This window comes from Orcinus orca, chromosome 11, assembly GCF_937001465.1.
Source record: "Orcinus orca chromosome 11, mOrcOrc1.1, whole genome shotgun sequence".
Taxonomy (NCBI): Eukaryota; Metazoa; Chordata; class Mammalia; order Artiodactyla; family Delphinidae; genus Orcinus; species Orcinus orca.
Genome location: NC_064569.1, coordinates 19,872,924 through 19,896,940, shown reverse-complemented (window position 1 = coordinate 19,896,940; position 24,017 = coordinate 19,872,924). Strand labels below are relative to the sequence as shown.

General features: G+C 41.6%; 1 protein-coding gene across 6 annotated transcripts in view; it reads left to right on the top strand.

The window, feature by feature from the left end:
* Positions 1-1,178: 1,178 nt before the first annotated feature.
* SOX5 (SRY-box transcription factor 5) overlaps positions 1,179-24,017 on the top strand; it is a 992,020-nt gene continuing 969,181 nt past the window's right edge. For 3 of the 6 annotated variants that reach the window (XM_033430323.2, XM_049694191.1, XM_033430321.2), the window contains exon 1: positions 1,179-1,423. The gene's annotated coding sequence lies outside the window, so the exon portion shown is untranslated. The remainder of the gene's footprint in view (positions 1,424-24,017) is intronic. The other 3 variants (XM_033430324.2, XM_033430322.2, XM_049694192.1) reach the window with 2 other exon arrangements.

The window sequence follows — 24,017 nt, the reverse complement described above, 5'->3', positions numbered from 1 at the left end:
GAAGCGCTGGAGCAGCCCGGGAGCTGTCAGTGCACACACAAATCAGCCCCACAGCTTCTGCTCGGGGCATCACCTACGGAGTTTCCTCCGATGGTGATGCAACTCCGAGGGGCTCGCTCTCGCCTTCCTGCGCCGACTCCACTGTCGCAGACGAAGGAGTCGAAGCCCAGGGCCGAGCCTTTTTAGACCCCTGAACATCATTCCCCGGTTCTTGGGCACTGGGATTTCGGGCTTCACACACACGCAAAACAAAACCAGTTCAACCGCCCGGGAGGCAGAGATGAGAGCGTCTCAAAACTTTTCTCCCCCCCTCCCCCCTCCGCCAAGGAGTAGGTGGGTGCAAAGTGCCGGCGGCGGGGACCCGCGGGCGCAGAGCCGCTCTCGGGGAGGCACTGGTCGCTTTAAAAACCCAACCTCTCGCCGCTCCAGCCTTGGCGCTGGGCGGACGGCGGCTCGCCTCTCCCGGAAGGTTCCGCGGACACCCGCAGACCTCCACGCGCGCCCTCCGTGCCGGCTTTACCGCGTGCAAACGGGGGTGGGGGGCGCGAAGGGGGCCAGGTAATGGTTACAGGACAGCGGGTGAGGTTCCAGCGCAGGGAAGAAGTTGACAAAGGGGACTTGACCAAACATGAAGGCGTATTTACAAACGCGAGCTCCACCGAGATCTGGAGAGATTCCCCTTCTCCCTGCCTCCTTCCCCTTCTGCCATTTCATTTTATCGCTCTTTTAAGTGGAGGGCAGATTGTTTTGTTGTGTTTTGTTTTGAAACATTCCTGCATGGTGTGGGTCATCGCCGCGTTATTTACCATCTAGTTTACCCTGCAGCAGCCGGGGAAGCAAACTCTGGGGCTCCTTCCCTTCGGATGGACAGAGAGGGCGGCCGGGCGACGAGCGGCAGGAAGGAGGTCAGGGTGGGTTTGCGGGAGCCCGGGGGCGACCTGGAGGGAACGCGAGCCCCCGGCACCGCCCCCCGGCGCACGCCCCCGCCCCCGCCGCACCCCCCGGGGCGGGCGCCGGCCGCGCTGACCCGCTGCGGGTGCGCTGCCCTCGCCTCCCCCATTGTTCCGACTGTCTTTTTGCCTTTTGTTATTTGCACTCGCATTGTGTTGTTTGTCTCTGAAGCCGCCTCATGACCAGCAAAGGGATTTCACCTCGTCCTTGAGAGCTACACGGGGAGCGCGAGCGAGCGAGCGAGAGAGCGAGCGAGAGGCTGGGGGAGAGGGACGCGCGCGCGCGCGCGCACACACACACACACAGACACACACACACACACAGACACACAGAGACACACACACACACACACACACAGAGTGAAAAAGGCGAGCCACCAAACCCATCTCCAGTCTCCTCCCGGGGGCCCCCAGCCCGCCACTGTGCCACTTTGCATCCCGCGCCTGAGGAGACGTTGAGGAGAGCCGGTAAGGTGCGTGAATCGCAGCGTTTTAACTTTGTTGTCGGTCCCGACGTGGTGGTGGGCAGCCCTCCAAGGCGCCGAGCTCCCCTCTGCCGCTCGCCGTGCCCGCCGCTCCGCACTCGTTCGCGGCTCCAGCTGGAGAGCCGGCGGAGGAGGGCGGGGGCCGCCGCCGGAGTTTTCCTCAAGTACAGAGGGAGGGGGACGGGGTGGGGGCGAGGGGAGGCGGGAGGCGGCTCGAGGCTGGCAGCCGCTCGGTCCCCCTCGCGGGGCGGCCGTCCGCGGGGACCCCGGCGTGCGGGCTTGGACCCAGTTCAGGAAATGCGATAACTTTATATTTTGCTTGGGGAGCCTGCGTGCTGTTGCCGGTATTGTTTTGCAAGTGGTGGCGGTGGAGGTAGTGATGAGCCAGGAGGGCAGGAGCGCAGGGAAAATCCTAGGCTCGCCCGTGCATCTCGGCCGGCGCCAAACGGCAGCCCCTCAAAGTTGGCCGGAGGGCCTGACCCTTCCCAGGACAGAAGCGCGACCCCCGGCCCACCCCACAACCTGAGCGCTCCCCCTGTTCGTCTTTTTGTTTCGCTTTCTGCCATCCCTGTCCCCAGAAGTACCCCCCTCCTCCCCCGTCCCCCCGGCGCGGAATTTCGGAAACGAGTCTCATCCTTCAGGATTCTAGGGATTTCAGACACCGGAAGCTTTAATTTTTAATTGCAACTACTTTTCCCCCCTCACCCCACTCCGTGTACCAAGTGGAGACCGCTCACGTGTTGTGTCACTTTAAGCGCGGGTTTGGGAAATCTCGCTTGCACTTTTGGGCTACAGTAATAAGCCAGGAAAAGAGGTTATACGAGTTGAAATCAAATTGGATTTGGAAATGTTTGCGTTTGATAGCAGCAGTTTGTTGAGTATTGGTCTGCTGGCATCGGATGCACACGAAGCACTGTTTACATATTTTGAGTCATTTTCCTTCAACGTTACAAAGCAAATCTATTAATAAATAGATTGACCCTGGTGAATATCTAAAGACGTTGGCCCCTGACCAAATGCAGAGTGTGGTGAATGTGAATCCATTTTGATGTCTTCCTTTCTCAATTAAAGGGGTCAAACTGAGGAATTCTTTGAATGTTGCAGAACGATATTCTCAGTGTCCACCAACTCAGGCACTCTGGGTGGCAGTCGACAGTACTTCTTGAGAAAAGTTTAGCGATTTGTTGTCACCCCGTTGGGAATCCTCACAATATCCAGATATCCAAAGGAGTTTGTCAAGAAAGGCATGAGCCGATTTCCCCAGAGACTGCCTTTAGGCCCAGCACAGTTCTTTAGTCAAAGGCAAGACCAAGGGAGATCTGTGGGATTTTGGGTAATAAGTGTGGGAATCTGCAAAGGGACTAGACAGAGTGATTTGTTTCCTTGCTGTTCATAAATAATGGCCCCTAGTATCCTTAAAAAAAACCCCTCCCCACAAACGAAACAGGCCAATCCAGTAGGCGCGTGGGAGATTTGTAGGCAATGGACGTTTCAATCAGAAAAACCAGAGCAGGTTTTGATCAGGATGACAAGGAGTGAGGCTCGATTGCCAAACGTGATTAGGTTAAGGGCCAGATGGTTTTAAAGTATACAGAAATGTTTTTTAAGTTTGACTTTTATAGCATTTAGAAGGAGGACGATTTCTTAGAGTCTTTACAGAGCTGCTAAATTTTGATCTAATTTTGAAGGAATTCAGCTGTACGTGAACTGCTATTAGCTCTGATAGGGAAGGAATCTGGTTTCAAATGCAGATACATGGGACAGAGTTTCTGGGGGTGCTTCTTCCTGATTTAAATATAGCTCTGAGGCTGAAGCCTAGATAAATTCAGCCACAGTGATTTAAAATCGTAAGTACTTACACTGAAAGTTCTCTGAGGCATTGTGTAAAGTTCTCCTGCAGATTATGTCATCAACTGTTTATTCCTCAGAAGTATACAACGTAAAAATCATAAGCATCACTTAAAACTGATGCAACACAGCATCAGTTAAATCCTTACACTTGTAGAGATTGCTTTTTTTTGCCTAAAAGGTAGATCTTTCATCACATGAGTTGTTTAAAAACATTTAATTGTGGGCGTGGGAAGGCATGTGCATAATTATTTAGTTATTTGTGTTAATTATATAGTAACATACTTGCTTGAAATTCTTTCTTTTTTGTCCTTTCTTTCCAGTGGTCTTCTAACAACCTTGTACATGAAGAAATAACAGAGTTTTTGTTTGCCTGGGGGTTTTAAAAAAAATCTCTTTTTGTAGCCTTTTTGAATGGGCAATAATGAATCAATCTGATATAGACTTGCAAGAGTACTCTTAATACAGGAAAAAAGAACTTCAGCTCTTAATACGGAAACCCTATATAGTTTTCTTGTTGAGATTAAGCAGTTCTGGTTGAATGCCATACAGGATTCAAAACTCTCAAACTTATTTGGTAAATAACTAGGCATTTGAGATCCAGTGGTTATTTCAAGTTAACTTAGTTCTATACATGTAAATGCATATCCTGTTTAGACTGACACATGGTTTTGTAAAAGAAAAAAATGAATATACGCTTATAAAGATGTTATCTGTGGAGAATATGGAGTAAACAGTAAATAAGAGTGAAATTTATGCTCAGGTATGGCTTCTTCCTTTTTTTTTTTGTCCTTTTTGAGCGTAAAGCACAAGCTGTCGGGAGAGTTTAAAATTTCATTTTCCAAAGAATTTGAATGCTTAGAGGATTTTTTCTCTTCTAAAGCAAATGAAAAACATAATGATAAAAGAATATACCGTCTTCTTGTAAAAGCTCTATCCCTTTATTGAGTGATAGACAGTCATTGTTTTCAAGGTATGTCTAGATTATATAAAAAATGTAATATGCAGGGCAGGATAAAACTTGTTTTTATTAGTCTAAAATACACTGGATTTCAAATAACTTAGGGTTCTAATGTTGAACACTATTTAGATTTCCAGCAGGTAGCATTGTTGGATATGATCGATTGGTGTAACCTGGATGGTTCACCCAATATCTGATCACCTCTAGTGGTAGAGAATGCTATAATTAGAGTTTTGAGAGTAACCTGGAAAACTTATTGTCTAGGCCTGAAGTCAGTGCATTCCCTCACATACTCGTCACAATTTTTAGCCTGAGAAATGTAGATTTATTTTAAAGGCAAAGAGAGTGCTTGGCTGTTTCAAATAAACTATCCCCTGAGCTTAGAGTTGTAGATAGTTAATAAAATAAAAGTCCAATTTTGTTCCAAACATTGTTTTAAAACACCCATTTGTAAATTGTCTACATTTGGTTTTCATATGTTAATGATTTGGGATCTGAAGCTTCTTTCAGAAAGGCATTTTGGTTTATCTTAAAAAACACCATGCAAAACTGTCTAAACAACTCTGTAAATAAACTGTTCCAAATGCCTCAATTTGATGAATGAATTAAAGAATTATAGTTCTTAATCCAATTATGATCAGTCTTGTTATTCCATTTCCCATTTGAGGGTGCTTAGGGAGTGGGGATGGCAAATGATTCTCAAATGTGAGTGGAATCTTTGTTGTTTATTTTCCGTGTGTGATATAACTTAAATCACTCATACCTAACATTTAGGAGAAGGATTTTAGATGAAGAGATGCAATTTAACAATCTTCGGTTAAACCAACAGTTCATTTGCATGTAAAGTTGCTCTTCATGGAAGAGTAAAATGAAGTTTTTAAGACTGTGAAGCAAGGATCTAACCTTTTCCTTAAAAATAATGAATTTTTATATTTAAAGGGGCAGAAATGGAGCACTTAAGGCTCAGTAGCGGGGCGGACATTCAGGCACTTTTAGTCACTTTCAGCTGGGCCATATTGGGACGTTTCCATGGGACTTTTTAATAAACTTGGCTGTTTTCAGTGTTCTTGTTTTAAAAGAAAGGGGAATATGCTTTTTTGGGTTGTTTCCTCCAGACCCCTGCCCCTTTAGCGGCCTATATGGGTGTCTTGAATGCCTTCCTGATCTGGGGCCTGAACTTTAGGATGGGCCCTTGATTACCTCCCAGTTTGCTTTAATGGACTTTTCTGAATTTCTGCCCCATTTGCCCAAGTTAACCTCTGGCTCATAAGCCAATGGATTCACAGGTGATAACAGCTTATTATGTGTTAATTCTCTAACTAAAAGTTGTTATTATTATTGCAGTTTATCATGACCATCTAATTCCTTAGAGAAAGACGTGGAGTATCATGTGAAGCTGCCAGGAAGAAATACTTGTAAACCTAGGGAGTTTTTGTTGTACCTCTCAAAGCACACCTTACAGGAAAGTCATTACTCTGCTTTTGAGTAAGGATGACATTCAGTTGGGGCAGTGTATCGATGGAATTAGGGGAAAAATGAATACATTTAAAGAATACATGAAATAACCACTCTTTAAAAATTGAGTCTTTAAATAAAACACCCAGAAAAAAAATGAGTCTCCAGGAAGTGGCAGTGGTGGTGACGGTGTTGGTATTGAATTCTACAGATAGACGTCCATTCATTCTTTATTGCTGAAAGTTCATTATAAGTTAAAAAAGAAAACCCTACCTGATTATATCTTTGAGGCCCAATGACTTGTCATTCAATTACTTCATGATTCTATGCTACCCCATCTCCATAGGGGACAGACAGTGCAGCAGTCAAAGGGATGACCTCTACCTGGCATTCCCTGGAAGCTCACTGCAGCAGCAGTTCAAGTCTGGGAGCTAGGGAATTCAGGAGGGACCCAGGATGCAAAAGAAGCCAGCCCACTAGCGTTTGGAGTTTTTCAGTTTAGGTCTATTTATAATTCTTGCAAGACTTCACTTGGAGTTCTGAACATTTAGTGCTCTGCCCCTTTTCTTAACCTCTGAAGCTTGGGTTTATAATCCTTTTCTTGTAGGGATATTGCACGGATTACAGTAGGTATTGTATATCAGATTCCTAGCGTAGGGTCTCTCATGAACGAGGTGCTTGGTAAATGTTAGCTACACTCTCCTCTCCCTTCAATCAAGGCTAGATTTTGATCATTTATAATGTTCGAAGCTTCATTTTGTACTTGCTTTGAACTTGTTTGAATCCAAGAAGAAAAATATATCACTTTCTTGAGGCTGAGATCAACACTTTAAAATGGTGATTCAGTTAACGTCTATACATGATCTCTGACAATGTGGTTTTATTAAGATGCTGTGTTTGGTGCAAGTGTGAATTCTATCTTTTATTCATATAAATGTTCCTTCCGTGAAAGGAGCAAAAACTTTAGGACCTAACTATAGATCTCTCTTCTTGTTATAATTTTTGATTTCTTGTTACAGATATAAACTAGTGAAAATTTATTGTGCTGTTATCCATTCAGAGTCATGTACCACTGGGTTATGTTAAGTTTAGCCCATGTGGATAGAGAGAAATTCCACTTGGAAAAAGAGATAAGTCTGACTTTGCAATGTTTTGCCCTAAAGAGTTAACAGTTCCTTCATCGGGAACCTCATAGGTTTGCTTGTTTAAATTGGGTGCAAGGAGAAAGGTACAATCAGTGTACCATTGTCTATTTGAAGAGATGATGTACAGTAACATGGAAAACTTAGTGCTTGTTTTCTTCTCGCAGTGATTCAGATAATTTCTCTGTAAGTACAACTGACCAAAGATAAAGAAAAGGCTAAGAGAAGAAAAAAAATGCAAATAAATGACTTGGTTATTGCATTAGTTTGGGTCCATGAAGAAGCAGACCCCAAGATGGGATTAGACATGTAAGACGTTTTTGGGGGGAGGGCACGGGAGAAGACTGGGAGAGCCTTTTAGCCATGACCCAGGTTTGACACTTATGTAAGGAGGAAGGGAAGGAAAGAGGATTGAGTAGAAAGAACTTGACTGTAGTGCAGTCTGAGAAGGGTTTGGCTAGGGAGCCGGGAGTCAGCCATTGGAGGAACCCTCTGTCTCAGTGGAATGGCCTGCATTCATAGCCCCCACTGTGCTCAGTCCTTAGCTAGGAGCAGCCCCCTGGAAGCAGGGCCTTGGAGCACAAATGATACTGGAGACAGAGAGGGGCAGCCGGTGGGACACTGAGTCCATTATATTCTGGCCACAGGAGATGTGACTGGTGTAGTTGTGGTTTGGAAGTATAGCCCTGAGCACTTGCTCTGGTTGGGTGGACCTGCCACTAAAAAAAAGACCTGGCATTTCTTTGAGTTCTGATGCTTTATTTTCCTCCATTGTAAAATGAGAATAATGATTGTTGTCACCTCACAGAGTGCTAGTCAAGATTAAATGAGGTTATATGAGATTATATATAAACACATAGTACCACGCATGGTACAGGTGAAATGCTCAACATATATTTCTCTCTTTTTAATGTAGTCATAAAATGCAATTGAGAGGTATAGGTGAATCGTATCAGGTGATGGTAAATATATTTAAATGGTAGGTAGTTCATGTAATTAGAAGGTGTTGTTTATGCAAGCAGACATCCTTAATGCCTTTTCAGAATAGCTCACTTCGGTTCTCGTGCTTCAGTCCTTATTTTTATGAGGCTGTAAACAGTGCAACAGATAGACCAACTGACCTTGACCATCTTCTGGTAATTTGCCCTAAAGCGTGAGGTAGACAGAACAGTCTCTTCATTTCCTTACCCCTCTAGGCTTCCTATTCAGTTGAGAAGCAGCTTGCACTGTAAGTCTGCATTTTATCTTGAGCCTCAAACACCTTGCGAGTCTTTGCTCCCCTGTGTTACTGTTCCTAAACCAACTTGCCGCGCGCGGCACAAAGCACTGAACTCAAGTGGCCCTCAGCGCGAGCTCCTGCTGTGATGAGTCACAGAGCCACCAGCACTTTGTTGCGTTAGATTTGATCACTGCCATGAGCAGTCCTTCGATTGTCAGCTAAGAGACCCTTCAGGGAGTTGTCCCTTAATAGAAAGTCTCTTTTCTTCCCTCCTGTTGTAACTTTAAATTAAAAGAAACTGTAGAGGAGCTGGTGGCCTTGCAGCAGTTCATTCTTCTACCTACTGGGAGAACAACATCTGAGAAAAGACGTTATTGGACTGAGAATTGAGTTGTTGCTATTTTTGGGGGGCCAGCGTCGGGGGAGGGGCGGCTGCGGGGGAGGACGAGGCTCTCGGTAATGTCGTGGCAGGACGGCTGGCGGGGTGCCGATCCTTCTGTGCCTGCTGGGAAGCATTTGGGGGATGGAAGACATTGACTTAGCATGTTGGGATACATGAGACCACTGGTATTTTGCCCCTGATTTTTAGGTGGTTCTGTGTATGGTACTGTGGGAAACTGGCACTGGGACAGCTTCAGAATCCAAGGAGGATGGGAGGCAGGAAGAGAGAGCTAATTTTTGACACATTCCTCAGACAAGTGCCCCCTCTAGGGAATCTGTGCCCAGGATAAGGACTGCTTACTGTGAGGCTTTTGGCATAGTTTTCCCCAAATAGCGAGTGCTGGTTGCTTCAATGTCGCTAGTTAAAAAGGTTGACAAACTGAACATTTGGAGAGACTCTCTGCTGAGCCAGGCGTTGTACCCTCTGCAGTTGCTGGTCCATCCCCATTCTGGGTTAGGGCCTGCCCTCAGATCGGATGCCTGCTAGGATTCCCTGGGGCACTTCACGGCTGCTGAAAGCTGAACTTGTTTGACGTGTGGTATCAGGGGCTGACTGGGGTTTGCATGTATGTTCTGGCGATGCTCGGTGTCACTGTGCAGTATTGGCAGCCTTTCACGTGTATCTGGCACAGTCAGTCTCATTACTTTACTCTTGCACTGGGAGCTGCTTTGGAACAAGTGCATACCATTTCTTATAACTCTGTCTTGACTCTCCATACTTCACTTTCTCAGCCTCATCTCCACCGTACCTTTACTACTAGCAGAATAGTAGTACCTTTACTACTAGCAGAATAGTAGTGCCTTTTCTACATTAAATCAGGAAGTAAAGTGACAGTTTTAATGCACACGAACCAACCAACCAAACCAATCTCTAAGTTTGTAAAGAAAGTTAATGGGCTCACTCTTTATTTCTAGGGACCTCCTCAGCCCCACAAACGTGCCTCCCTTCCCCTGTCACTGCTTACTGGGCTTTTCTTAACCCTTCTGTTCCCACAAGGTCTTTCTCCTTCTGGCACCATCAGCACTGTGCATTGAGTTAACTTCACCAGAGGAAGTGAGAACTGGAGAGTTCTCTAAGTACTCTGCTGCCTGGTTCGAAAGGGGTAGCCATAGGTGACAAACATTTGGAAGGTAAGCTCCTTGAGGGCATGGTGTTGTGTTTCCAGCACAATCACAGTACCTGGAACAGGGCAGCCACAGAATCAATGATTGCTGAGCCAACTTGTCTTGCCAACTGAGCTTCATTCCTATTCAAGGCAGCCCTGCACGATGGGGAGGTGGGGAAACTAACAGTGGTTGAGCCTCGACCATGTTCCAGGCACGTGCTAGGTGCTTTACATGGATAATCCCCTTTAATCCGCACAGCCCACAGATTAGGTGGCAATTATCCCCTTTTCACAGATGGCCAAACAAACTCCAGGGGGTCAGGTACTCACTCATTTTTCTCAGTTAGTGAACAGGAGAATCACTGCCTGGATTTCAGTCTTTTTGACTCAACCACATGTATTCTTTTATCCTGCTGTGGCCAAGATACTGGTGTGGGGTTCCCATCCATGAAATGGGAGCACTAGTGCCTGCCTACCTACCACAGGGATACTTAGGAGCAGGGGAGAAGTGGTCACTGGAAGTGATGCTTGAGCTGTAATTTTTTTTTTTTTTTTTTTGTGGTACGCGGACCTCTCACTGCCGTGGCCTCTCCCGTTGCGGAGCACAGGCTCCGGATGCGCAGGCTCAGCGGTCATGGCTCACGGGCCCAGTGGCTCCGCAGCATGTGGGATCTTCCCGGACCGGGGCAAGAACCCGTGTCCCCTGCATCGGCAGGCGGACTCTCAACCACTGCGCCACCAGGGAAGCCCTTGAGCTGTAATTTCTAAAAGTCACTTACTATTATCAGGTACCCACTGATCCATTTATTAACCAAATGAGTATTTACTGAACACACAGTTAGATGTTGCTTAAGCTGTACTTAACAGGAAATATTTTCTGATTTGAAGCAGAGTTTCTGACTACATGAAAACTGATATCAAAGGAATTTAATAGAACAGTGTCTCAAAGGTGATCACTCTGTCACCTCGCTGAAAACCACTTGGGATGTTTTTGAAAATCTACCTTTCTGGCTCCCCCTCAGATGTAGGGAACCTGAACCTCTGTGGTTGAAGCCCTGTAACCCTGAATTTTTAACAAGCATGACTGGCGATTCTTTTGCACATAAAAGTTTGAGAACCAGTGATAAAAAACCTTTTATTGATTTAGTTTGGTAGTGAGTAATATATGTGGCATATGGAGATAAAGTAAGATGCTCAGAGAGTAGTGGCAGGGCCAAGATAAAGCACAGGTGATTGCTGGATTGCTAGAAAGAGTTTTTTGGTGATTTGGTGTTAGGAGTTTTGAAATAAAATTTAAAGAACCTAAGTACATTTGAGTATATAGAACAGTAGCAGGCTAAAGGTCCAGAGTGAGGGGACCTAACACAGAGTGGGTTGGGGCAGGGGCAGGGTGGCAGTTCTGTGCATTCCAGGCTTGAAAAGATCTTTCTTTTCAAGGACAGGTGGTTAAGTAAACTGAAGACCAGGGGTTGATTTATTTTTTTCAGTTCTGTATCCCAAATGTTCAGAACAGTGTCTGGAACATAGTAGGTGCGGAAAGACCTTTGCTTAACGAATGAATAAAAACAGATGGAGGGAGAGAGCAATATGTGGAGAACAGATTAGAGTAGCTTGATTATGATTATTGTGGTTAAAGAAATCGAGAAGGAATATGCTGGAAAGGAATCCTAGTGAGATCAGACAAGGACAAGGTTGTAATTAGACTAATCTGGTCCTCACAGGAGAGTGCCTTCATACACACAGATAAACAACGCAGAAACAAACCTGAGGTTTGTATGGGATCGAATCATCAGGCTGCTGTTTGTGTGTATTATCTTGGAAGCAGCAATTACTACATGAGGATAGGGACTGAGTCTGTTTTGTTCTCCAAATGATCATGGTACTTAATAAATATGTATTGAATAAATGACCGGGTTTCTACACGGACTGGAAAAGAAAGCTTTTAAACGATACAAACATGTCTTGTAAAAAGAGAAAAAAAAAATCTTTACAAATGCTAACCAGTAGATTGGTGATCGTGAAAATAGCAAATCTTCATAAAACTGGAAGTTCTTAGTCTGTTTGGAGTTCAGTAGGCTGTCCGTCGGATTGTTTGCCTGTCACCAAGCAGTGCTTTGGTGTTCACGTCACTTTCATTTTACTGTTGTCGAAAGTCCACGGTAATGCCTCGCACAGTGCCTTGCCGATATTAGCTGTTGAATAAGTATTTGCTGAAGAGTTCAATCTGTGAATGAAGCGTATTGACTGGGGCTGGGGGCAGGGGAGGTGGGAAATTGGAGGCAGATGAAGAGAGTTGCCTTCCTTCACTTAGAATTCCCAGAGTGACCTGTGATCCAGTGACCTTTAGTAGGCATATTTTCCATATAACTCAAAGCCTGGTTATTGTAATCTTGAGAGGAAGGATGCTTGCTAAGGTAATGACTGCAAAGGTGGGTTCAGCATTTGTTAGAAGAGGCAACCATTCGTTTGATCTCGAAAGTCAGGCTGGAAAATGTATTGGGGAAAAAACGGTGAAAAGTAATTCTAAACCTAACTGGAGTTTCAGTAGAAAAATGGCTCTAATTCAAACGGTGTAATGTTAACATCAATGCGCGTCTTGTGGCTCAAGCCCCGCATACTGCTTTGGAAATAAAAGGAGATTGTGTAAAGAATTAGCAATACAAGGCATTTTTAAGTGCTTTATTGCAGAGGCCTGTGATACTCTGTGAAATCTATGCAGGCTTTTTCTTCCTGCTGTGCTTAATTTCAGAATCTGATGCTATTACCCATCCTTGGAGGAAAAAAAAAATCATTCTCCGTTAACTCTTAAAAACCGAGTTTAACATTGCACTTGCTTTCAACATAATCTTTCTGACATTTCTCAGGAGGAGAGAAGCGGTGTATTTAGCCACGGAGGGTTTTTGTCTCCTGGTATCCAGGATTGCTTCTAGGGGGCGGCATTAGAGGAAGAGGGCAAGTTGGAAAGAAATGTTAAAAGCTTAAGTTTAGAAATGGCTCAAGCAGCTTGAAGAATCAGGTCCCTGAAAGAGTCGGCAGAGCTTGTGTTTGGCATGCATCCAGATCAGAAGCCAGAAAGGCGAATGTGTTATAAAGAAGATCAGGCAGAAGCCAGGACAGGAGTTAAATCTTTACAATATCGGCGACTATCGTCCTGTGACATGAAGACAAGCCCCCCCAAAGTAAGTTCCTTGGCATGCCATTATCGTGCCCCTTTGCCTGTCTAGCTTGAAATAGCAGTTGACGTTGACTGATAGTTTACTGTTGCTAGGCATTGTGCCAAACAGCTTATTTTTATTTTTATTGACTCTTCTCAGGAATTCTCGGACGTAGATACAGATGTTGGTCCATTATACAGATAAGGAAACTGAGCTGGCCCAAAGTAGTGGAGCTGAGACTCGAACCCAGAGTGGTCTGATTCTGAGGCTTGGGCCCTTACCCATTGTAATATAGGAAGTAGATTTGAAGTCCTGCTGAGTCATCCCTCAAAATTATGCTTGTGTTTCCCCCCTTCCTTTATATATGTACTTCTGTCACTCTAGGACAGGCTCTTTTCAGCTTATTTCTGAACTTTTGCAAAGTTCCCCAAAGTGGGATCTCTCCCTACAATCTGTACTGTGTACAATTGTCAGGTCAGTCTTCCTAACGTGCTATTTAGGTTATGTTGTCCCTTTCTTAAACGTTCACGGTGCCTGAATACTACACACTGATGGGACCCAGACCCTTAAGTTTGTTTTTTAAGGGCCTTACCGTCTTCTCCAAGTCTTCTACCTTTTCAGGCTCATATTTGAAACCTTCCTTTTGAGAACAGTTTGCTTCTGATCAGGATTCATGCTGAGCACAGTTTCCCAGATGACTCTCAAACTGTCTGTGACATGTGAGCCTTGTCAACTCCTCTCACAATGCTCATGCCAGGGGCCTTCCACGGGCATTGCACTAAAAGCCATTGCTCGCATTTGAACCCTGTCTGACTTAGGGAATTCTTCCGGAGTTGCTTTTCCATCTGCTTCAAACCTCCTCATCATTTGACTTTCCTTGGTTCCCAATCCACTTGACTCTCTCTTTCAACTTTCTCTTTTGATTTTGTCCCTTCATTCATTCAGTAATCAACAAATATTTGTTGAGCACCTACTATGAGCCAGATGCCACATTAACTGCTAGGGAGTCTGTGATGTGTGGAACAGGCACACACCTTGCATGCAAGGATTTAAATTCTATTGGGGTAAATAAATTTTAATCAGATAATCAGCTGCATTTCTGATGGCAAATTGTGGAACTATATTTCACAAAATTATATACAACATAGAGGACAAGTATCTGATATTTTGGCAGGACAGTCAGAGGAGGATGCCATGAGGAAGTCACGTTTGAAGGATGGTTAATGACGTAAAGAGGACATAGGGAATAGCATGTGCCAAAGCTCCAAAGAGAGAGGGAGAAGGATGTGTTCCTGGAATTAGAAGGCCAGCATGGCTGGACCAAAGTGACTGGGAAATGGACATGGATGGGGCTGTAAAGGTGAGTCTTCATAATAAGGCTGATAAGAAACCTATTGAATAGTTTTAAGCAAAAGACTAATAAAATTTGTGGCTAGAGCATGTAGACTAAATTTAAGAGAGGAAGGAATGGATTTGGTAAGCTAGTAAGAAAGCTATTGTAGCGACTCACGCAAGAGAAAGATAGTGGCTTGGATTTTGGACTTTAGCAGTTGTGTTTGAGATGGAGACAAAAGGAAAGGTTTCACAAGCACCCTTGGAGGGGAAATTGCCCAGTTTCAGGTGCTTTGTAACTGTCCCCCGGCCATTCCCCCTCCACCAACCTAATGGAATATTCCACCTGGGAATTACCCATTGTTTCCATGTTCCATAGGTTTAGAAAAGAGATGCATAAGTCCATACACCTACGAGGGATCCTGCTGGCTGGATCTGTACCTGCTTTAGCTCTTGAGTATTCAAGCAGAGAGATTTGATACAAAACTTACAGTCCCTCCCGTCTACGCATATGTATTTGCTCTCACGTTTCTATGCTTTCCTTCTGTATATATCATCCCTTCATATAGATTTTCTGAAACCCTACCCATTCCTTAATTTCCACATTAAATTTTGCTTTTCCACAGCATCCCCACAGAATATACTGACTGAAGATCTCTCCTTCTGATCTTATGATATGTATACCTATAACCACTTTTAAGGCTTTAACTGTATATTGTACTGTATCGTAAGCATGTTGTGAATATGCCTTATCCTTTGAGGGACACTGTGAGTTTGCCTAGGGATGTGGATGCTGTAGTTTGATATTATACTCCTCTTTTGGATCATCATTTACGTCGTTAGCATGGCAGTCTACTTAACCTCTCTCAGTGTGTGATTCCTCATCTGCAGAATGGGGATAATTAGATGTACTTCATAAAGCAGTTGTGTGGGATTAATGAGAGAAGGAGTACAAAGTCTATAAAACAATCCTTGGCCATAATGAGCTCCACCATGTGATGACATTTTATGGTCATAAATGTTACTGTTTGAAATCAGAAACCTGTATCTTATTACTACTTTTGTCTACTTGGAGCTCAAAAAAATTATTGAGTTCAGATTCGGATTTAAATTTATGTATCATTTCTGCCAGGGGGATACAAATATAAGTAAATCTTGCTTCTTGTCTGCACAAACCTCTATTTGATAGGGAAGCTAGTAACATAAACTGGTAATTATATATCAGTGTGATAGGTAGAGCGATAGAGTATTTTGAGAGCACAGAAGAGAGGTTGGGGGAAGATTTTCTAAGTGAATTGATGTATGAGCTGAGTATTTTATCAATCAATTAAATACAGACTAAAATAAAGTATGTATATCGTATAAAATTCAAAGCTACATAACAAAATAGCACTCCTGTCTTACGATCATGCCACTCCATTCCTATTACTTCCAACTCTGTATTTCTAAATAAAATGTTTACTCCTTATTTTTCAAAAAATGTTAGTTATTGATTAACCTCCTACTATTTGGCTTTGTTATTCTACTCTTCCCCCACCCCTGCTTCCTAAAACCACACATACTCCTTTTCCCATTGTCCCAATATACTTTCATCTCCCCCCTTTTTTAGGGTGAAATCAGTTCAGTAAACACAGTTACGGGAATTCCCTGACAGTCCAGTGGTTAGCACTAGGCGTTTTCACTGAGGGGGCCTGGGTTCGATCCCTGGTCCAGGAGCTAAGATCCCGCAAGCCCCGAGGCCAAAAAAAATCAAAAAACCAAAATAAATAAAAAACCAAAAAATACCCCAAAAAGCACACAGTTACTTTGACTCTTTAAAATGTTGTTTATCACTGAGAATATTATATATTGATTACTTTTACTTTTTATACAACTTGTTTGGTTTTCCTGGAGTTAATAATGGCTTATGTTCAAACTTACAGGTTTTACTAGAAGTGCCCAATGTTTACTGGAATTTCTGAGTTAGGCTGAAAAAGGTGGAGTGACATATCCAGGGTGGGCCTTGGGGGCAGTCCGCTGTGGTTGGAAGGATCATTTTATCACTGACATAATTTAGAGTTAGTCTTAGAATTAGATAATAAAAAGACCACTGACTTTTAGTCATTTATATTGTGCTTCTTAAAATTTCTGCAGACATTGTGCTCCCTTATTGCCTGTACTTGGGCACTCTGCTTCCGCCAACCTGCCCTTGGAAAGGCTCTGAGTTAAGCTAAGAAAGGAAGAGGGTGGTGCTTTGAGAAGGGAGGAGGGTATTCCAAGCAGACAGGACAACGTGAGTAAAAAGGCAAGAAGGTGAAAAATAGTGTGGCGTGTTTGTGAAATTACAGAGAGTTTGGTGTTGGTAGAACATAAAGTACATGATAGGAACCAGCTGAGATGAGGCTGTGATGTTGGCAGCGGTCAGAATCAAGGTGGTCTTTTTATTATAGACCAAATGCCCCAAATTCTGTCTTTTAGGCCATGGGGAACCTTATGATGTGCAGTAACATACGGTCTGCTTTGCCTGTGAATGAACTAATGACACATTAGCCAGAAAATGCAAAACTGGCTCCTTAAGTCAGCAGTTAAAATGCATGTTTGGTGACATGTTAATACTTTAGGGGTACCCTATCAGTAGAATTTTTAGAGCGCACAATCCTGTAGAATGTGCATGCACGCACAGACACATATTCATAATTTATGTACATGTGTTATACTTGAGCTAATATTCAGGGCACAGTAAACTCTGAGAGCAAGGTTTAGTTTAAATAATAGTTGAAGTAACAGTGGTATTACATCAGAGTTCCCTGGAAACCAACTCTGACGTGTAGATTTGCATGCATTGGATTTATTGGGAGGGTTCTTGGCGACAGCACCTGTGAGGGGCTCAGAGAAGCAGGATGCGCCTGAGGAGAAGTTGACTATGATGCAGCTGGGGCTTCAGCTAACCTATGAGGAGCTCTGGAACTGGATAGCTCCTTGGAGATGTCCTGAACTGAGACAAGGGGCCCAGGTCTTTGTAACCATACATTGGTGCTGGATGTGGGCCATCCCTGGGGAGCCGGAGGAACTTTGGATGAGGGCAGTTCTTGAGAAAGGCCTTAGATGTGAGTCTTCAGCAGCCAGCACTCTTGGTAGCTAGGAAATGAGCGCTGCTAGGTAGCACACTGCAGTATCCACGAAACACAGCCTTCCCGAGACTCTCTATTTTTTTGAATTCTCATAGATTTTTCTTGAAATATGGCTGACAAAGAGCTAGCAGTTGGTCTAAAAGATACAGTTCTGCCATTTTCCCATGTTCACTTGTATTTGCATTATTAGTACTACTTTGAAAATTCCTAGGTTTTTGTTTTGTTTTGTAGGACATATTTTAAAACCACTTCTCTGCTTTATGAGGGTTAATTTATCTAAAAATTAGACAGTGTAGTCCACAAGCCACAATGTGTGACAAAATGGTAAAACAAAAGAGAGAGAATGGCATTAACATTAAGTTCTTCCAGTTGTGAAATGAAGGCCCCTGTGGCAATCTATTAATAGTTAGATGAAAAAAAGGAATACGTGGATCATCTTGAACTTCCAGCTTTGGAGAAAATGTCTTTATGGAGTGAGACCAAGGGACATTTTAATTGGAGGTAGGACAGCTGACTGGACATAGACATATGGTGGTGGTAATGGTGTCTTTGTGTATTTATAAAGCAGGAGGAATTCTTGCCCAGTATGTGGACAAGAGTATAGGCCTAGGTTTTTCAGGTTCCCAGATGGGCATCTAAGTCAGTGTTCTCCTAACTTTTTTTTGATAATGTATATACACCATCAATAAAAAAAGAAAATATTACTTTACTAACAGTAAACATGCAAAAGTAGAAATTAAAAGGCCTGAGATAAAGAGGGAATAAAGGATATCTATAGAATAAGAAATATAAATAAAAATTGTAATATTCTCTTTTAGCATGCCAGTGGATTTTTTTTTTTTTTTGAACCCACCTTGAAGACTCTTTGAGCTAGTTTTCTAGAGCATAAGTTATATACTTAATAGGGGAGAAAGTGTACTGGTGTCAAACTTTGACAATTTTTATGAGTTTGACCTACGCAACTATTTAAATGTGATAGTATGAACTACAGGTATTAAGAAATAAATAAGGTTTTAGAACACAGTTGTGGTACTTTAAGATATTTTAAAAATCATGAAAGGAATGTGTGTGTGTGTGTTTGTGTGTTTGTGCTAGCCAGCATCATAATGACTTAGCATTTCCTTCTGTTTAGCAATTCCTCATAATTAACTAAAAGGTTGGGGCCACACTGACACCATTACCCCTCTGTATATCTGGCTCTAATTTACGAGCCATATCCTGCCTAATATGCCAGAATGCTTTTGAATGTTCTCTCACTGCTTATTTTTCCTTGGATTCATGAATTTATAAATGTTGCATGCAACAATTAAAAGATATCTTTATTTGTGTCTCTCAGCAGTAGAGAACCTGAAAAGGCAAAACCTTTCCTAAATGTAGTAAGTTCCTTCATGTCCTTTTGGAATTTTAAATGTTTATAAGCATTTTTATAGCAAAACTCAGCCTGGCTTTAAAGAATTATTCCAGATTTATCTTGTGCCTGAACTTTAGGTAGCTTGGCTTCCTTATTAACATCTTTTATTTTGTTAATAAAAGTTCATTTCAGTTGTGTTTTCATTTTTATATTTAACACTGTCTGCTCACAAATGTTGGTTGCTTTGAATTTCTTGGAAGGAAGGGGCATAAATACATTTCAGGTAGCATTATTAGCATTATTACTACTTTTCATTATAGATTAAATTAAAAGGTAGCCAGATTTGGAACCAGTATATAGAAGTCTTAATAAGGATATGGTAATCATGGTTGGATTCCTAAGTAAGCCTAATCATATAATTTAAAATATAGTTCATAAGTTAAAAGGCAGAAACCTCATTATGCTAGAGAGTGCTATTTTTAAAAATAATAAAGAATTAAGCTTCCTTTTTTTTTTTTTGCGGTACGCGGGCCTCTCACTGTTGTGGCCTCTCCCGTTGAGGAGCACAGGCTCCGGACGCGCAGGCTCAGAGCATGGCTTGCGGGCCCAGCCGCTCCGCGGCATGTGGGATCTTCCCGGACCGGGGCACGAACCCGTGTCCCCTACATCGGCAGGCGGACTCTCAACCACTGTGCCACCAGGGAAGCCCAAGCTTCCTTTTTTATATACATACAAATGATCTTACCATTACTGAGTAAAGGACATCTGTCTCTCAAAAGAATACTGTGCCTTGACGTTTTCAGGTGATTCCATCCATATTTTTTCTTATTCTCTTTATAACCGTTTGCATATTGACCTTAATAGCAATTTAAAATATACAGTGTTGTATTTGACTATGATTAACTCTTAATTCATTCATTTAAAATATGTTTATTGTGAGTCTGTTCTTTGTCACATATGACAAATGTTGAGTAATGGAGTTACCATGGTAAGTAAAAGAGATTTGGCCCCTGCCCTTATGGAGTTTCCAATCTAGTGAGAAAGATGGAGGTTAATCAGCTAATCATGCTGGAGAGACCTTCTCTACTTCGGTGTAATTGTGACTGGCAACTGGCTTGTTAATTAAAAAAAAATTGCTAAAGCATAGAGTCTTAGAGAAATGATGTCATCCTTCCTTAAATATTTTAAGATTTTAAACAATGTTTAGTCAATTTGTTTATTGGTGTTCCATTGTTTATCAATATTTATCAATTTGCCAATTAATTGATGTATAGTTGAAGCTTTTAAGGATGGGTCTCTTGAGTAACATTCCTTGTCATCTTCACACCCAAAATATATGTTCTGTGGTTTTTACTTTTGATTTGCTAAAAATGATAGGAGAATTTCAAGGCATTTGGCAAGCAATCCAAGTGCAGAAGTTTGTCTAGTTTTTTTTATTTTTATTCCAATTTTATGAAGCTACTAGACACCTAATTTAGTGGTCTTTAAAAACAATTTACCTTTATTCCTTAAAGAAGCATTCAATCTAGTGTCACTAACAGCATCCTTTTTGCCCTCATATTCTATTACTTATGTAATATTTAATGAATTTACTCAATTACAGTGGCAAATAGCAATGGTATAAAGAGCCCTGGGATCAAGCAGATAAGTAAAGCAGTTAGAGTGGGAGTGTGTGGTGTGCTACAGTAGCCTTTTTGCTATGAGGGTACCCTGGCTAATAGTGTGTTTCACGGAGGGAATGGAACACACCCGTTACTCTGGTGACTTGGTGAACGTAGGTTGGCTATGAAAGTTGTATTCTAGATGAGTACTATGGAGTATATTATGGAGGGTGAATACAGGGGGCTATAAGGAGATATTATAGCGTAGCCTGATTTATTCTAGAAGTCACAGCAGGACTTTCAGGAGGATGAGACATTTGGGTTGGAATATGAAGAGAAGTAAGCTGTGGTTGAGTGTGGAGAAAGAACACTTTGTGCAAAGCTCTGAAGTAGGTTAAAGGTTGGGATATTGAAGAACCAAAGGAGACCAGAGTGGCTGGGGCACAGAAAAGAAGGGCAGGAGTCATGAGGAATGAGGCTGGAGGAGGAGGCCGGCGTCCTGTCATGTAGCGTCTTGTAGATGCTGCTGAGGTTCTGTTTTTTTATCAAAAAAGTAAGGGCAAGTAATTAGAGGATTCAGATTTGCATTTTAAAAAGATAATTCTGGCTGTTGTTTGGAAAATGGAACGAACAGGGCATCAGTTATGTAGTGATTAGAGTAGTCTAAATAAGAAACGTTGTCCTTGTCTCCAAAACGATTCATTCTTCCATTTTTCAGGGCCTTATCCTGCTACAAGTCTAAACGGGTCCTTGAAATACTTGAGGAAAAGCAGAACCTAAATTCATCATAGGTATAAATCTTTTCAATACCCAGAAAGACCTGGAATGGTATTTTCTATAGCGTACTTTGCTTACCATTGTCTCCTTTTATATTTGTATTTATAGTCATGATTTCAGCACATCATGTTGTCAAGACAATAGAAAAAAAAGGAAAAGTCATTCTTTTAAGCTTGTACCATGCTATTGATTTTCTTTGAAAGGACAACAAGTGTGTTTATTTTATCACTGTGGATCTAAACCTTAACCATGAACACCATTCTTTACTTCTAAACTATGTGTAACAAAGAAATTCTTTATTGCAACGTCATCAATAATTCAAATGCAACTTTAAGGAAAGTAGGGCAGCATAAGGAAAAAAACACTTGTTCCATAATTGAGTCGATTAAATAGTATTGAGTCCCACTGTCATATTCATATTGATGAAACAACTTTTATAACTACAAAGAGTCTAATAAGAAGTAAGACCTCAGAATTATGAGACAATGTCATAGACATTTCTGTATTTTTTCCTATTGTAAAATACAAATAGTGAAAGCAAGCTTTTACTTGTGTGCGATAATGAAGGAGCAGCTTTTGAAAGGTACTCTTACTGGGATTTTCATAGTTTTCAAAGCTGTGCAGTAATAACCCAAGCTATTTTGGAACTGTGCATACATTAGTGTTCTGGTGCAACATGATACAATAATGTGTGAAAACGTATACGATCGCACCTTGTTTAAATTTGCAATTTTTCAACGTAATCCCACAGTGAGCTCTTGTCAGGTTTTGACTGCATAGGGGAGGAAAAGTTTATAGAAGCCTAAGAATGGGTTTGGATGTAAATATCTGACTATGAAAATAAGACTTTCTAAAAATTGTACTTTTTTGAAAGATCAAAAGAGTTCAGTTTATATTATATATAATATTTTGCAAATCAACCTGTTATTAGTTTTGCCCAGTGGAAGCTTAAGAACGTGCATAAATAACCTTCAGAATGAATATGTATATCCGCTCTATTTTTTATTTGCAGAGTGTGAGTGAAAAGTACAGAGTTTGATTTTTAAAGACAATGATCACATTATAATTTATGCATTCATATTAATGTTGTTTTTCAAAATTTCACCCAGAGAAGCAAAACCCTGATTCCATTGATGCCCTTGTCCAAAACATTTTGGAAAACTTCCTCTCAGAACTGTCTTTTGAATCATTTGCAAGCCTGACTAAAACATCTATCTCATTACTTTCTATTCGCATTTTATACCAAGATTCATCATGCTTTTTTTTTTACTCACCAGAGTTGGCTATAAATGTCTCTTTGAAATGATGAAAATGGCTAAAATTGACTTTCAAATTATGAAATTTGTCACCATTGAGGATATTTAGAAATGTGTATGCCTGTGTGTGGTACAGACTTAGAAAGCAGTTTCAGAAGGAGGTAGAAATACTGTGAGGAACGTCTGAGCTTTAGAGTGAGTGAGTGGTGTTCTGAGGTGACCACTGTGAAGGGAAAGCACATTTGGATGACATGGTATGTTTGTTTACAAACCAGTCACATTACTTTTTAATGACGCTGTATATTAGTTTTTACAACGTATGCAAAGAAAAATGCAAACATGCCTTTTGGAATGCAAGGTCAAAATATCTTAAACAATTAGCAGCATATTTTATTAGGAAGACAATTAAAAGATTAAGCAACTACAGTGCTAATCCTGTGTTGGCAGATTCTTCAGATAATGGTCTTTACGTGGGAATGTCTCTGCACAGTTTTATTTTATTTAAATACTGTCATTTACTGTCTGATCTATAAGTGTGTGTATTTCCTTTAGCATCTTACATAATTCATACTTATTTTCATGTCATTTGAAGGTACTAGTTGGTAGCACTTGAAATTTTCATTTCAGTTGACCTCTTCCTATAAGTAATTGACCCGGTTTTCAGAACTATTAGTGCTTGTTTTCTTAACCGTCAGTAAAAAAAAAGCAAGTAGTCACATGTGCTTGAAATGTAAAATAATTGGATTGACTTCTAAATATTTTCTTCATTTAAAAACAATCTGTGGTCATTCAGTACAACTCACACAAGTTTATGTGTTAAATAATTTATGAATAAAATGAATTAGTAATGTACATATCCAGAATGTTCACCACTTGCCTCCAGTTTGAACATCTTTATTGTGTTCTCTCTTAAATGGGTAGGAAGTGAAAGAAGTGATTGCCAGAGAGACTTAGTTGAGTAGCTTTTATTTTCTGAGTGTTAGAATTGGTATTAGTGCTGTCTAATAGAAGGAGAGGAAACAATTCAAATATAATTTTGCCATGGTTGGTTTTTGCGACCCTGTAAGATCAATGAAGATTAGAAGCCCAAAGATCTCAGAGAGTTTAGGACAACTTTCTGAGGCAGCGGATGGCAAATGATAGCCCCTGGGCAGGACTCTTGTTTAGTGAATAAAATTGTATTGGAACACAAGCATGCTCTTCCATTAACTTGTTATCCACAACTACTTTCAAGCTGTAAGAGCAGAGTTGAATAGTTGTGGCAGATAACATACAGCCCATAATACTAAAATAGTTACCATGTGGTCCTTTAAGAAAAAAATTGCTGGACTTGTAAGATAAAGGACCACTAGTGGTACCTGACATCCCCATCTTTATGAAAAATCTAAAGCATTTAGAGAGCCTCTTTGGAAATTAGAGGCAACACACACAACATATTTGGAAACATGGTTATGATCCATTTGTCAGAAGATATAATAAAAAGATTCAAGGGGAGCTCAAAGCAAGAGTGGGCCCTATTGCAAGTCTGGGCTGCAATCAGTGCAAACGGTTCTGCCTCTTGGGTCATAAGACTAGGCAGAAGCCCAAAGGTAGTTTCTGACTTTCAGCTTTCGGTGTTATCAACAGGGATCAAATGTCATTTATAGCTGCTTGAAAATGGATAGATTTAAGTGCAAACCAGTGTTTGAAGATCTGGTATACACTTTTGCACCACTTTTCGGTATAGCTAACACACCCTTTGGAGATAAAGGCTTCTTGTTTAACATGGTATGTAGTTTGTGTAGACTGATTTGTGCCATAGTGATTCTTTTATCCTGGTTAAACTATG